Genomic DNA, 13261 nt, shown 5'->3' on the forward strand with positions numbered 1-13261 from the left:
CCTCCATGCTAGAATACTCCCAGCCATGAGAGAGACAAGGGTGGTACTAATCCCTCTCTCTCTGCAGTACCAGGATCCCTCCATGCCAGAATACTCCCAGCCATGACAGAGACATGGGCAGTATTAATCCCTCTCTCTCTCTCTGTCTCTATGCTGTGCCAGGATCCCTCCATGCCAGAATACTCCAGCCATGAGAGAGACATGGGCAGTACTAATCCCTCTCTCTCTTTCTCTCTCTGCAGTGCCAGGATCCCTCCATGCCACAATACTCCCAGCCATGGGAGAGACATGGGCAGTACTAATCCCTCTCTCTCTGCAGTGCCAGGATCCCTCCATGCCAGAATACTCCCAGCCATAGGAGAGACATGGGCAGTACTAATCCCTCTCTCTCTCTATGCTGCGCCAGGATCCCTCCATGCCAGAGTACTCCCAGCCATGAGAGAGACATGGGCAGTACTAATCCCTCTCTCTCTCTCTGCAGTACCAGGATCCCTCCATGCCACAATACTCCCAGCCATGGGAGAGACATGGGCAGTACTAATCCCCCCTCTCTCTCTCTCTCTTTATGCTGTGCCAGGATCCCTCCATGCCAGAATACTTCTAGCCATGAGGGAGACATGGGCAGTACTAATCCCTCTCTCTCTCTTTCTTTCTCTGCAGTGCCAGGATCCTTCCATGCCAGAATACTCCCAGCCATGAGACAGACATGGGCAGTACTAATCCCTTTTTCTCTCTCTCTCTGCAGTGCCAGGATCCCTCCATGCCAGAATACTCCCAGCCATGAGAGAGACATGGGCAGTTCTAATCCCTCTCTCTTTTTGTGCAGTGCAGGATCCATCCATGCCAGAATACTCCCAGCCATGAGAGAGACATGGGCAGTACTAATCCCTTTCTCTTTTTGTGCAGTGCAGGATCCCTCCATGCCAGAATACTCCCAGCCATGAGAGAGACATGGGCAGTACTAATCCCTCTCTCTTTTTGTGCAGTGCAGGATCCCTCCATGCCAGAATACTCCCAGCCACAGGAGAGACATGGGCAGTACTAATCCCTCTCTCTTTTTGTGAGTGCAGGATCCATCCATGCCAGAATACTCCCGGCCATGAGAGAGACATGGGCAGTTCTAATCCCTCTCTCTTTTTGTGCAGTGCAGGATCCCTCCATGCCAGAGTACTCCCAGCCATGAGAGAGACATGGGCAGTACTAATCCCTTTTTCTCTCTCTCTCTGCAGTGCCAGGATCCCTCCACACCAGAATACTCCCAGCCATAGGAGAGACATGGGCAGTACTAATCCCTCTCTCTTTTTGTGAGTGCAGGATCCCTCCATGCCAGAATACTCCCAGCCATGAGAGAGACATGGGCAGTTCTAATCCCTCTCTCTTTTTGTGCAGTGCAGGATCCATCCATGCCAGAATACTCCCGGCCATGAGAGAGACATGGGCAGTACTAATCCCTCTCTCTTTTTGTGCAGTGCAGGATCCCTCCATGCCAGAATACTCCCAGCCATGAGAGAGACATGGGCAGTACTAATCCCTCTCTCTTTTTGTGCAGTGCAGGATCCATCCATGCCAGAATACTCCCGGCCATGAGAGAGACATGGGCAGTACTAATCCCTCTCTCTTTTTGTGCAGTGCAGGATCCCTCCATGCCAGAATACTCCCATCAACAGAGCCTGGCTTCTTGTGGATTTGTCTGCACATTCTTCTTTCTAATTTGTCTCTTATTCTGTATTTGGCGAGGGTTTATCCATGTTCTGTGCGTGTGTGTGGCTGAGGTGAGGGATTCTGCTAGTATGTATTTTCTGTGGAGGGGTCTATCACACTCTGACTGGTTTGTTCTGTTTTCCAATCTGCATTTCCAGATAGGAATCCTGCACTGTCAGTTCTTCAAACCCATACTCCTGGACCACAGAAACCAGGGACGTCCTTACTGAAGGAAAGGGAGGAGAACCAAGGCAACTGTCACTGGCCCCGCTTTTTGGAGGATATTGCTTAGCTGTGTTTGTCCCGCCCTTAAAATAATTTCCTCTTCCAGGGGCAGTTCAGGCACAGATAGGATATGGAAATATCTAGGTGTGGGGTAGAGCCTGGGCCCTATGCCTGACATAGATCTCCCCAACAATCAGGCAGATACAGTACAGTGCGCATCCAACCCCCCCAAAACTATTAGCGCCCGCAACATGCAAATGCCCTATTAGTCATTCCCGCGCAATACAGAAAGTAAAATGTGCAGCCAAGCCCCCCAAAACTAATAGCGCCCGCAACATGCAAATGCCCTATTAGTCATTCCCGCGCAATACAGAAAGTAAAATGTGCAGCCAACCCCCCCCAAAACTAATAGCGCCCGCAACATGCAAATGCCCTATTAGTCATTCCCGCGCAATACAGAAAGTAAAATGTGCAGCCAAGCCCCCCAAAACTAATAGCGCCCGCAACATGCAAATGCCCTATTAGTCATTCCCGCGCAATACAGAAAGTAAAATGTGCAGCCAAGCCCCCCAAAACTAATAGCGCCCGCAACATGCAAATGCCCTATTAGTCATTCCCGCGCAATACAGAAAGTAAAATGTGCAGCCAACCCCCCCAAAACTAATAGCGCCCGCAACATGCAAATGCCCTATTAGTCATTCCCGCGCAATACAGAAAGTAAAATGTGCAGCCAAGCCCCCCAAAACTAATAGCGCCCGCAACATGCAAATGCCCTATTAGTCATTCCCGCGCAATACAGAAAGTAAAATGTGCAGCCAAGCCCCCCAAAACTAATAGCGCCCGCAACATGCAAATGCCCTATTAATCATTCCCGCGCAATACAGAAAGTAAAATGTGCAGCCAACCCCCCCCAAAACTAATAGCGCCCGCAACATGCAAATGCCCTATTAGTCATTCCCGCGCAATACAGAAAGTAAAATGTGCAGCCAAGCCCCCCAAAACTAATAGCGCCCGCAACATGCAAATGCCCTATTAGTCATTCCCGCGCAATACAGAAAGTAAAATGTGCAGCCAACCCCCCCAAAACTAATAGCGCCCGCAACATGCAAATGCCCTATTAGTCATTCCCGCGCAATACAGAAAGTAAAATGTGCATCCAACCCCCCCAAAACTAATAGCGCCCGCAACATGCAAATGCCCTATTAGTCATTCCCGCGCAATACAGAAAGTAAAATGTGCAGCCAACCCCCCCAAAACTAATAGCGCCCGCAACATGCAAATGCCCTATTAGTCATTCCCGCGCAATACAGAAAGTAAAATGTGCAGCCAAGCCCCCCAAAACTAATAGCGCCCGCAACATGCAAATGCCCTATTAGTCATTCCCGCGCAATACAGAAAGTAAAATGTGCAGCCAAGCCCCCCAAAACTAATAGCGCCCGCAACATGCAAATGCCCTATTAGTCATTCCCGCGCAATACAGAAAGTAAAATGTGCAGCCAAGCCGCACATTTTACTTTCAGAAATTAACGCCTGCCCAAAGGTAGGCGTTAATTTCTGCCGGCGCCGGGGAAGTGCACAGAAAAGCAGTAAAAACTGCATTTCTGTGCACCCTCCGACTTAATATCATGGCGATATTAAGTCAGAGGCCCGAAAAGTAAAAAATAATTAAAAAAAAATTTTTTAAATGGACCCCGGCTCGTGGGTTGAAAACCGGACGCTCAGTTTTCCCGGCGTCCGGTTTCCGAGTCCGTGGCTGTCAGCTGGCTCGAGAACCGGCGCCGGCTGTCAAACCCGCTGACACCGCCGCTCCTGTCAAAAAAGAGGCGCTAGGGACGCGCTAGTGTCCCTAGCGCCTCCTTTTACTGCGGGCCCTAATTTGAATAATTGTTTTTTCTGAATCACTCACTCTCCCGCGATTTTTACTGTATCGGCCTGAAAGGGTGTAAAGCAGACCTACTCACCTTACAAAAAAGAATATTAAAATTCTGAGGCCATCTCAGAAATGAGGACACAATGTCAGTAATTCCCTCCACTATCACTTTATGACATAACAGAAAACAGCTGTAGAAACCACATTTGGCAGCTATTTAACAGCCATATCAGCCTATCAGGACTTACAGCTCAACAACCCTACCTATGAAAAGGCAGAACTGCAAATATTACACCAGTTCCTAGAACCCCAATACATCTCCTACTGGGAAAGGAGAAGTCGGACAATGACAGAACCCTATGCAGAAAGTAAACTCTAGCAGAACAGCGCACCTCTGCCACACAGGCAGGACACGCATAGGACACACCAAATATATAATAAGGGACCATAAATTAGAAACAGAAACGTGCAGACATAAAGTGAACCGGAAACCCCCAGAACCCAGACTCTGCATGCAGTGCAGCACCCGAGAACCTGAATCAGCCATGCATTTCCCCTGCACTGTGCAAAATGCAAAGAGAGAAGAGGAAAATCACAGACTTCCCACAAAAGAAGGAGCAGGAAAACCTGCGTCTAATCCTGGGGGAAAGAGGAGAAACAGCAGCGAGAGCAGCAGAGTCTGTGGGATCCTGCCCCCGGGCCAGAACCAGGATCTGAGCAGGACCAGCACCAGAACCGGGATCTGAGCAGAGACAATCCGGACCGGCACCAGAATCAGGGATCTGAGCAGAGACAATCCGGATCGGCACCAGAACCTGGATCTGAGCAGAGACAATTCAGACCAGCACCAGAACCTCGATCTGAGCAGAGACAATCCGGACCGGCACCAGAATCAGGGATCTGAGCAGAGACAATCTGGACCGGCACCAGAACCCGGGATGCGAGCAGAGACAATCCAGTTCAGCAGCAGAAGCTGGATCTGAGCAGAGACAATCCGGACCAGCACCAGAACCTGGATCTGAGCAGAGACAATGCGGACCAGCACCAGAACCAGGATCTGAGCAGAGACAATCCGGACCGGCACCAGAATCTGGGATTTGAGCAGAGACAATCCGGACCAGCACCAGAACCAGGATCTGAGCAGAGACAATCCGGACCAGCACCAGAACCCGGGATGCGAGCAGAGACAATCCAGTTCAGCAACAGAGCTGGGGAATTATTTCTGTTACTGTATAATTTCATTTTAGTGCTGTAACTATTTTTCAGGGCTCACTACTTTCACAACCGGAGCATGACTTGGCATTGCAATCAGGCTTCCTGAATCTGGAGCCTCTCTACCCTCACACTCCAATTCTTGGGATGTGTCTGCCTGCCTCTGATTATTATGGGATGGTCTTGCTCTGTGATTATTATGGGATGATCTCATTTTCTTTTCTCTGGTGGGATGAACCTTCTCTGGCTATTATGGGATGTTTGCTCTTTCCTCTGCAGGAACTAGAGTCTAGTTACCATGATACTGACTGTTATTATGGGATGGTTCCCCTCCCCCTCTCACCACCATCACTGTCTCTGCTTATTATGGGATGCCCAGTTTCCATGGGTGTGGCACCCACAGAGGACTACTGGGCATTAGTAAAAACTTGGCAGTTATAGCGATCCAGGCTCCCTAAGGCAGAGAAAGGAAACAGAGAGAGAGACACAGAAATTCCCCAGCAACGGGTGCACAGCAGACCTAGGCCATTTCCCCTTGCTACTCACTGTACAGAAATAAAAGATCATCCAATAGAAAGAAAACTCTGCAAAAATTCACACAGCACCTATCTAGGAAACCTGTCATACCATAACAGCATTAACTGCCAGGACTCACAGACCAACAACCCTACCTATGAAAAGGCAGCCCTGCAAATAACACACCAGCCCTTGAACCCCAATACACCTCCTACTGGGAAACGTGAACAAGCTGGGCTGTGACACTACCTACTAGTACTATAATCACAGCCCGGCCTCACACGCAGACCCTCACCAAATACAGAATAAGGCACCACAAATTAGAAATAAAAAACAAGCAGACAAAAAAAAACTGTAAACATGAGAATCCAGATTCTGCATGCAATACAACACCTGAGAACTAGAACCTGCACTGTCCAAAATGCAAAGCTGAGAGGGAAAATCACAGACGTCCCACAAAAGAAGGAGCAGGAAAACCTGCGTCTAATCCTGGGGGAAAGAGGAGAAACAGCAGCGAGAGCAGCAGAGTCTGTGGGATCCTGCCCCCGGGCCAGAACCAGGATCTGAGCAGAGACAATCCGGACCAGCACCAGAATCTGGATCTGAGCAGAGACAATTCAGACCAACACCAGAACCTGGATCTGAGCAGAGACAATCTGGACCAGCACCAGAATCTGGGATCTGAACAGAGACAATCCAGACCAGCACCAGAACCTGGGATTTGAGCAGAGGCAATCCGGACCAGCACCAGAATTTGGGATCTGAGCAGAGACAATCTGGACCAGTACCAGAACTCAGGGTCCGAGCAGAGACAATCTGGGCCGGCACCAGAACCTGGGATTTGAGCAGAGGCAATCCGGACCAGCACCAGAACCCAGGAACAGTCCTTTCTGTTCTTTTGATATCATGGGGAGACCGCTGGGGAATGGGATGTCTGTATGTGAGAGGGAATGGATAATATTATGGGGTGTCTGTGTATATATGATAGGGAGATTAAGAGGATTATGGGGTGATTATAAAACAAAGGGATTGCCTGCATTTTAGAGCCACTATATATTATTGGGGATGGCTAGGATTATGGGATGTGTGTGTGTGTGTGGGGAGTCAGATAGTACTGATGTTGTGCTGTGCATATGCTAAAGGGATAGACAGAATCATGGGTTGCCTGTGTATATGGATAATATTCTGGGATGTACATGCTTATGAACAGATGAGATTTTTATATAGCGAGTAAGGGATGATTATTGGGGTGTCTGGATGCTGGGTACGTTGGGTGTGCAGTGAGTATACTCAAACCGATGGTATGTTATGATGCCAGTGTGTAGCATTCGCTCAGATTATTATGGGATGCCTACGTTGTCTGCATATGGCTGTCAGTGTAGATTGTGGGTTTTCGGGACAGGTACAGGGTAAGGAATGATTTGGGTTATCTGTGCACAGATATGGGGGATATCTTTGTTGCTGTGTGCCCCAGAGGTCTGCAATATTTTGGGACAGCTGTTTGCCTGGTGGTGGCAGCTGAGAGTATTATGGGATGACTGTGGAATGTTGCAGATGCACCCTCTCACTGAGTGTCTGGAGAGGAGGAATGATTACGAGTATTATGGGATGCCACATGGAGGCGGATGTGGTACTGAGTATTATGGGCTGTCTGCCTGCCAGGTGGTGCTGCAGTATTATGGGATGTCAGTGTGGGGGAGGCGATGGAGAGTTCATGTGAGCTTTAATAAGGAAGGAGAGTCCATTCTATTGTGTGATGTCCTCCCAGTAGCATTATGGGATGGCTGCCAGAAGTGAGAGGAGGTGCGGTATATGGTGTGATGATCAATAAAAGAAATGAAGGAGGGGAGATACCCAGCGAGTATTACAGGATATACAGACAGTGTGTCAGAACTTCAGTGTATTCTGTAATGAGCAAAGCTAATTCTAATGGGGGGGGCCTGGTATTATTCCATGGAGACAGGTCACTTGGGGATTATGCTATTATGAGACAGTGGGCACCTGCTGGTGTAAAAGCATTATTCAAGCTTCGCATGCTATACAATGTTTCAGGATACCATACATAATGGAGGATATTAATTTATTTCATTCAGTTTTTCAACTACTTGACGGTTCCAAGATACATTCATCAAGAACATCAGAAAAATCATTACAGGCGATGTAACAATTACAAATAACCCCAAAAATGTTTTAAATAGCAGAGCACTAACATAGATCAGAACATGAATGAAGAGCCCTATGATACCTCCCCAATTAATTCTGAATGGGCCTGGGAGAAAAGCCAAATACGGTACATGGTAGGATGATAGTATCAATATGAGACGCTGTCACATGGTAAGGTGACAGTATTATGGAATATTGTACATGAGAGGATGATAGTATCAATATGAGACGCTGTGACATGGTAAGGTGACAGTATTATGGAATATTGTACATGGTAGGATGATAGTATCAATATGAGACGCTGTGACATGGTAAGGTAATAGTATTATGGAATATTGTACATGAGAGGATGATAGTATCAACATGAGACGCTGTGACATGGTAAGGTAATAGTATTATGGAATATTGTACATGGTAGGATGATAGTATCAACATGAGATGCTGTGACATGGTAAGGTGATAGTATTATGGAATATTGTACATGGTAGGATGAAAGTATCAACATGAGACGCTGTGACATGGTAAGGTGATAGTATTATGGAATATTGTACATGAGAGGATGATAGTATCAACATGATGCACTGTCACATGGTAAGGTGATAGTATTATGGAATATTGTACATGGTAGGATGATAGTATCAACATGAGACGCTGTGACATGGTAAGGTGATAGTATTATGGAATATTGTACATGGTAGGATGACAGTATCAACATGAGACGCTGTGACATGGTAAGGTGATAGTATTATGGAATATTGTACATGGTAGGATGACAGTATCAACATGAGACGCTGTGACATGGTAAGGTGATAGTATTATGGAATATTATACATGGTAGGATGATAGTATCAACATGAGACGCTGTGACATGGTAAGGTGATAGTATTATGGAATATTGTACATGGTAGGATGATAGTATCAACATGAGACGCTGTCACATGGTAAGGTGATAGTATTATGGAATATTGTACATGAGAGGATGATAGTATCAACATGATGTGCTGTGACATGGTAAGGTGATAGTATTATGGAATATTGTACATGAGAGGATGATAGTATCAACATGAGACGCTGTGACATGGTAAGGTGACAGTATTATGGAATATTGTACATGGTAGGATGATAGTATCAACATGAGACGCTGTGACATGGTAAGGTGACAGTATTATGGAATATTGTACATGGTAGGATGATAGTATCAACATGAGATGCTGTGACATGGTAAGGTGACAGTATTATGGAATATTGTACATGGTAGGATGATAGTATCAACATGAGATGCTGTGACATGGTAAGGTGATAGTATTATGGAATATTGTACATGGTAGGATGATAGTATCAACATGAGACGCTGTGACATGGTAAGGTGATAGTATTATGGAATATTGTACATGGTAGGATGATAGTATCAACATGAGACGCTGTCACATGGTAAGGTGATAGTATTATGGAATATTGTACATGAGAGGATGATAGTATCAACATGAGACGCTGTGACATGGTAAGGTGACAGTATTATGGAATATTGTACATGAGAGGATGATAGTATCAACATGAGACGCTGTGACATGGTAAGGTGACAGTATTATGGAATATTGTACATGAGAGGATGATAGTATCAACATGAGACGCTGTGACATGGTAAGCTGACAGTATTATGGAATATTGTACATGAGAGGATGATAGTATCAACATGAGACGCTGTGACATGGTAAAGTGATAGTATTATGGAATATTGTACATGGTAGGATGATAGTATCAACATGATGTGCTGTGACATGGTAAGGTGATAGTATTATGGAATATTGTACATGAGAGGATGATAGTATCAACATGAGACGCTGTGACATGGTAAGGTGATAGTATTATGGAATATTGTACATGAGAGGATGATAGTATCAACATGAGACGCTGTCACATGGTAAGGTGACAGTATTATGGAATATTGTACATGAGAGGATGATAGTATCAACATGAGATGCTGTCACATGGTAAGGTGATAGTATTATGGAATATTGTACATGAGAGGATGATAGTATCAACATGATGTGCTGTGACATGGTAAGGTGATAGTATTATGGAATATTGTACATGAGAGGATGATAGTATCAACATGAGACGCTGTGACATGGTAAGGTGACAGTATTATGGAATATTGTACATGAGAGGATGATAGTATCAACATGAGACGCTGTGACATGGTAAGGTGACAGTATTATGGAATATTGTACATGAGAGGATGATAGTATCAACATGAGACGCTGTCACATGGTAAGGTGACAGTATTATGGAATATTGTGCATGAGAGGATGATAGTATCAACATGAGATGCTGTGACATGGTAAGGTGACAGTATTATGGAATATTGTACATGGTAGGATGACAGTATCAACATGAGACGCTGTCACATGGTAAGGTGACAGTATTACGGAATATTGTACATGAGAGGATGACAGTATCAACATGAGACGCTGTCACATGGTAAGGTGACAGTATTACGGAATATTGTACATGAGAGGATGATAGTATCAACATGAGACGCTGTCACATGGTAAGGTGACAGTATTATGGAATATTGTACATGAGAGGATGATAGTATCAACATGAGACACTGTCACATGGTAAGGTGACAGTATTATGGAATATTGTACATGAGAGGATGATAGTATCAACATGAGACGCTGTGACATGGTAAGGTGATAGTATTATGGAATATTGTACATGAGAGGATGATAGTATCAACATGAAATGCTGTCACATGGTAAGGTGACAGAATTATGGAATATTGTACATGGTAGGATGATAGTATCAACCTGAGACGCTATCACATGGTAAGGTGACAGTATTATGGAATATTGTACATGGTAGGATGATAGTATCAACCTGAGACGCTATCACATGGTAAGGTGATAGTATTATGGAATATTGTACATGAGAGGATGATAGTATCAACATGATGTGCTGTGACATGGTAAGGTGATAGTATTATGGAATATTGTACATGAGAGGATGATAGTATCAACATGAAATGCTGTCACATGGTAAGGTGACAGTATTATGGAATATTGTACATGGTAGGATGATAGTATCAACCTGAGACGCTGTCACATGGTAAGGTGATAGTATTATGGAATATTGTACATGAGAGGATGATAGTATCAACATGATGTGCTGTGACATGGTAAGGTGATAGTATTATGGAATATTGTACATGAGAGGATGATAGTATCAACATGAGACGCTGTGACATGGTAAGGTGACAGTATTATGGAATATTGTACATGGTAGGATGATAGTATCAACATGAGACGCTGTGACATGGTAAGGTGATAGTATTATGGAATATTGTACATGGTAGGATGATAGTATCAACATGAGACGCTGTGACATGGTAAGGTGATAGTATTATGGAATATTGTACATGGTAGGATGATAGTATCAACATGAGATGCTGTGACATGGTAAGGTGACAGTATTATGGAATATTGTACATGGTAGGATGATAGTATCAACATGAGATGCTGTGACATGGTAAGGTGATAGTATTATGGAATATTGTACATGAGAGGATGATAGTATCAACATGATGTGCTGTGACATGGTAAGGTGATAGTATTATGGAATATTGTACATGAGAGGATGATAGTATCAACATGAGACGCTGTGACATGGTAAGGTGACAGTATTATGGAATATTGTACATGAGAGGATGATAGTATCAACATGAGACGCTGTGACATGGTAAGGTGACAGTATTATGGAATATTGTACATGAGAGGATGATAGTATCAACATGAGACGCTGTGACATGGTAAGGTGACAGTATTATGGAATATTGTACATGAGAGGATGATAGTATCAACATGAGACGCTGTGACATGGTAAAGTGATAGTATTATGGAATATTGTACATGGTAGGATGATAGTATCAACATGATGTGCTGTGACATGGTAAGGTGATAGTATTATGGAATATTGTACATGAGAGGATGATAGTATCAACATGAGACGCTGTGACATGGTAAGGTGACAGTATTATGGAATATTGTACATGAGAGGATGATAGTATCAACATGAGACGCTGTGACATGGTAAGGTGACAGTATTATGGAATATTGTACATGAGAGGATGATAGTATCAACATGAGACGCTGTCACATGGTAAGGTGACAGTATTATGGAATATTGTGCATGAGAGGATGATAGTATCAACATGAGATGCTGTCACATGGTAAGGTGACAGTATTATGGAATATTGTACATGGTAGGATGACAGTATCAACATGATGCGCTGTCACATGGTAAGGTGACAGTATTACGGAATATTGTACATGAGAGGATGACAGTATCAACATGAGATGCTGTCACATGGTAAGGTGACAGTATTACGGAATATTGTACATGAGAGGATGATAGTATCAACATGAGACGCTGTCACATGGTAAGGTGACAGTATTATGGAATATTGTACATGAGAGGATGATAGTATCAACATGAGACGCTGTCACATGGTAAGGTGACAGTATTATGGAATATTGTACATGAGAGGATGATAGTATCAACTTGAGACACTGTCACATGGTAAGGTGACAGTATTATGGAATATTGTACATGAGAGGATGATAGTATCAACATGAGATGCTGTGACATGGTAAGGTGATAGTATTATGGAATATTGTACATGAGAGGATGATAGTATCAACATGAAATGCTGTCACATGGTAAGGTGACAGTATTATGGAATATTGTACATGGTAGGATGATAGTATCAACCTGAGACGCTATCACATGGTAAGGTGACAGTATTATGGAATATTGTACATGGTAGGATGATAGTATCAACCTGAGACGCTATCACATGGTAAGGTGACAGTATTATGGAATATTGTACATGGTAGGATGATAGTATCAACATGAGACGCTATCACATGGTAAGGTGATAGTATTATGGAATATTGTACATGAGAGAATGATAGTATCAACATGAGACGCTGTCACATGGTAAGGTGATAGAATAACGGAATATTGTACATGAGAGGATGATAGTATCAAATGATGCGCTGTCACAGGGTAAGGTGATTGTATTATGGAATATTGTACATGAGAGGATTATAGTGTCATGAGATGCTGTCACGTGGTAAGGTGATAGTATTTTGGAATATTGTCCATGGTAGGATGATAGTATTATGGAATATTGTACATTGTAGAATCAGCATAAGATGCTGTCACATGGTAAGTTGATAGTATTATGGAATACTGTACATGAGAGGATTATATTATCATGAGATGCTGTCACATGGTAGGATGATTGTATTATGGAGTATTGTATAGGGTTATAGGTTTAGATTGTAACATGGTAGGATTATAGTTTTATCATGAGATACTATCACATTGTAGGATAATAGTATTGTGTAATACTGTACATGGTAGGATTATAGTTTTATGATATGGTCATGTGATATTATAGAATACTGTACATAGTATACTGGCTCACCGCACCACAACCAGAGAACGTGCCATCTCAATAGCTGGCCCCTCACTATGGAACAAACTACCTACACAACTCAGATTAGA

Source organism: Rhinatrema bivittatum, chromosome 16 (assembly GCF_901001135.1).
Source record: "Rhinatrema bivittatum chromosome 16, aRhiBiv1.1, whole genome shotgun sequence".
In the NCBI taxonomy this organism is placed as follows: domain Eukaryota; kingdom Metazoa; phylum Chordata; class Amphibia; order Gymnophiona; family Rhinatrematidae; genus Rhinatrema; species Rhinatrema bivittatum.